Source organism: Cynoglossus semilaevis, chromosome 8 (assembly GCF_000523025.1).
Source record: "Cynoglossus semilaevis isolate Cse_v1.0 chromosome 8, Cse_v1.0, whole genome shotgun sequence".
NCBI lineage: Eukaryota > Metazoa > Chordata > Actinopteri > Pleuronectiformes > Cynoglossidae > Cynoglossus > Cynoglossus semilaevis.
In genome coordinates, this window is record NC_024314.1 from 1687395 (window position 1) to 1691553 (window position 4159).

Below are 4159 nucleotides of genomic sequence, written 5' to 3' on the forward strand. Positions count from 1 at the left end.
TTCAGCAGCGTATGGACGCTCTGCGGAATACTGACGCGTTAATCGCCAAAGTGAAGAGAACCAGAGATGGAAATACGTACCGTCGTAATAAGAGCAAAACCTTCTTTTCCCCTGTATCTTCACACAGCGCCATGTTTCAACCATCACCGGGCATCATCAGGAGTGGAACAACTTGGTTTAACCTCTTCTTTTGGCTTGAAACAAGATGAAATAAAGACAACATTCCATACAAATGCTCTCAGATGACTACACCATGTTCAAAGTGTTTAGCACTAGCATGTTACAAAATGCTTCAATTAACCACTATCAACAGAAGCAAACCACTCATTTGCCTTGTGCCACTACTTAGTACTCTAAAGAATTCCACATTCAACAATGGCTACATGAAACAAGTCAAGTAGCAAAAAAAAGTTTTTTTGTTTTGTTTTTTTTGGAATAAAGTCAAAACAGCTGTACATCTAGCACATACTTCAAAGTCCTCACCCCAATCTCCTCTCCCTCCTTCTCCTAATCTTCTGCAAATTCAAATGAAGTAAATGCAATAACTCTACTTGTTCTGTCTGTAGTCAAACTTGTCTGTACTGGATTGGTCCAGTTGATGTGCCACTAACTCTTTAGTCAATAGTTGTGAAAAGATTAAATCCATTTCTTTTCATACCTTTTAAAAGTGATGTTGAATCAGCTCCACACTGAAGGACCACTGCGCTCGGCTGGTACATCTCCATTACTTTGGCCATGATCTAAAACCAAGACGCACATTTATTTAAAAAAAAGATGTCCACAGAAGCTGTGAATACTAACTTAATTGCACTCACAGTAAAACTCTTACCGGTTTAAAGCTGGCTTCGTGGGTAATTCACTGCGTAGTATTTGCTCTTTCCAGCCGCCGATGTCCTGTAAACATTTCTTAATACTCGGTAAATGCTGTCCAAAAGTTTCATTTCCGGTGACAAAAAAAAACTTGACATGGTTCTATTCTTACTTGAGCAACTCAAATGACCAAGACGATGGTGTTCACGTAACAAAAACCAGATGCTTCGGACTTCTTGGCGTCGTGGAGTCCTCCGGTCTGCTGCTATTCCTGAAAAGATGTACTTAACACACTGACTGAAGCGATACGTGCAGTCAGAATTACTTAGGAATGTGCAAACCGTGCGGCTCTAACAGGCTACTGTTTAGCACGCTAACCGGCTTCCCCATTCCGCGGGTCAGCAGCGTACGGACGCCCCGCGGGATACCGACGCGTCACCAAGCTAAATAAAAATATACTAAGTATAAAAAAATAACTAAAAAAAAATCTGTTAATGACAGTAGCGCAGCAATCAAGTTACACAAAGATTAAACTACATAACTAAGTTAAAAAATGAACTAAAAAAGCTAAAACTATATATTAAGTACAAAAAAAGAACTAAAAACATAAGTAAAAAAAAATTCTGTTAATGACAATAGCAATCAAGTTACACATAGTCATTACAATGTCCAGCAAAAGTGATCTGACAATAAATGTACTGAATTATGGTGCAAATACTGATCGCATTAAATGTTACAAAAAATGGCCAAGAAACAAAGCAGCAACACATTGTTTGTGTCTATCTGTGACAATACCAAGGATACATTTTAGTTTTGGGAACTGACTTCTTTTGTCTGCAGCTTCATTACTTTTACTGTCGAGAAATATGATTGCTGCAGAAAACTCCTTTTGCTGCTAAAGGGAAAAAGGCGCAACTGGCAGCAAGCAAGACTATAGTCTTAGTATCACGAAAAATGCAAAAAATTATCTGCCCCAAAACATGCTGCCAAGTGAATTTACAAATATGAAGGATTACAGAAAGTCCTTCCATTCAACCAAAGTCTGTCTAGGTGCTGGACAGAACCATTTGCCTCTGTGCTGCATATGGCCAGGAACTTTGGTTTTACTTTTTCCGTGCAGCTTACAGATGTAGGTGTAATTGTCTTTTTGATGCCTGTTTTTTGGTTGGTCCCCTCTTCCCTTTGCTCCTTATCCTTCAGAGCTGCCGTTTTCATTCTCCACTCCCGATGCCTGTTGAATGCTTGAGCCGATGAGTAGGAGGAGGAAACATGTGCAGGTTCTGTTACATTTAACTGTTACATTTAAATGTTAGATTCATCATAGAATTTTTAATCCTGAGATAAAGTGAGGTGCACTTCAACTCACCTGGTCTCAAACTTGCCGATCCTGGTGGAAGCTGTGGTCACTTCCATGGCCTCCTGCTCACCTCCCATAAGCACCTACAACACACACACAATTGCAAGGTTCAAGGTCACTGTTGATCTACTAGGATACACATTGCACACATTGTGTCATTTACACACTACGTGCAGCAGTGATCGTCAACAGGCAGTCCACGTCATGGATTCCAAAACAAACATTAAATAATAATTTCATTTTTACTCCACTCTATCTGGGTGGCTGACGTAGAGCCTTTAACAGCCTCACACTGTCAGCTTTGAACTAAGCAAACTTTTGTTCAAGCAGTCAAGTCACTTTATTGGACTGCAATCTGTCAACATTAAAAAGTAACACAAACCCATAACTGTCAGTTCATTTCAACTGTACCACTGATTTCTCCTGAGATGTCCTAAGATGAATCCACAATGCAGTGGTGTTCAATTATTCTCAGTTACATTTTTTGTTTTCCAGAACAATCTCAAGTGTGTGATATAAAAAACATGTAACGTGACTTTTGAATTGTTTAAGAGTAACATCAGTGTGTTCCCATTTACCTGTTTGCCACCCGGTATCCACCACAGGACAACGCTTGTCCCCGACCTCACTGTAGTACCACTGCCATGCTTCAGTGTTGATTGGCTCACCCACTGTCGGAACACTAGAACAGAGTCCCTCATGAAACGTTGGTTTGCTCTGGTTATGTCAATGCAAATATGTTCACTTGAAATAAAAGAAAAAACTGTATACATACATATTTATATATTTTATTAAAGAGGTTTTTTATAGAAGATGACGCTCCACCGTAACAGGAGTGCAGTATTAAAAATATTTTTTCAAAATTAAAAAAATGAAATGAAAAAATGCATTTTTCAAAGAGGCCATTACTAAGAACTGGCTCAATTTTAAAGCAGTTATAAAGTGTGGCTGACAATGGTAGATGAAATACAAGAAATAGAAAAGTTAACACTCTTCTCTGTTTAAAGGCTGTTTGTGTATTATTGCTTTCACTTTGGTGCTATTATTTATCCATGTAACTGTATGATAAATGATAAACCTAAATAAAAAATTACAAAAAATCCACTTTCTCATAAATCATTCTTTCAATGTTAAAATGTTAGAAATTATCAAAGTGACATTTATGTTTAATTTCCAATTAACCACATAATTTTCAAAAATTGGGCAAAAACACGTTATACTATGTTGTTTATGAATAAAACATGAAATATGACCTCATGCAAAGCAGTAAAATTGAAAAATAAAAAATAAAAAACTGCCCCCCAAAACAAATCCAAAAAAAATTAAAACAACACAAAATATTTTGTAAAGAAAAAAACTATTTTAAAATACAAGTTTATACCTTAAAATGTGAAAGCAAATCAACTTTATTGGAATATACCATACATATATATAAAATTAAATTACAGTTCTCTCAGAACCAAGGTGCAAGCAGGCAAAAAATAATAAAAACAGTTAATTAAAATATAAAAAAAAGACAAATGAAAAGCCAATGGCGTTTATAACAAAATAAGATAATACAATAAAACAGGCCATTATTGCTTAGAGTGAGGTAGTGTGGTTTAGATGTGCCAAAACTATTTGATCTGAAAGGGCCTCAAATCATCGTCATTGTGCCATACTAAAAAACTTTATATTTTATGATGATATGTATACATATATAATGTGACTTTCTTGGAAAAATGCAAAAACCACAAAGTAATCCAAGAATACATGTGTATCCTCTAAGATTTGGCACCGTGTAAGTAATCAGTATTATTTTAATAATAAATAAAAAATAATAAAGTTTAAAAAAATGGAAAAAGTTTTTTTTTTAATTCCTGACACTTCAGGGCTGGTATTGCGACCAATTTCCTAAATTGATTTGATTTAATTCACATGGTTCTGATACCATTACCCACAATTAATCTGCTCTAGTCAATCTGCTCTTCATTAAAAATGCTTCTATGGCAT

At 36.0% G+C, this 4159-nt stretch overlaps 1 long non-coding RNA gene across 1 annotated transcript; it reads right to left on the reverse strand.

The window, feature by feature from the left end:
* Window positions 1–6: 6 nt before the first annotated feature.
* On the reverse strand, window positions 7–1240 carry LOC103381483 (uncharacterized). Its single transcript, XR_521803.3, has 3 exons — window positions 983–1240; window positions 830–894; window positions 7–740 (listed from the first exon to the last, which is right to left on the reverse strand). It is a non-coding gene; the product is annotated as an uncharacterized LOC103381483 (long non-coding RNA).
* Between the last annotated feature and the right edge of the window lie 2919 nt (window positions 1241–4159).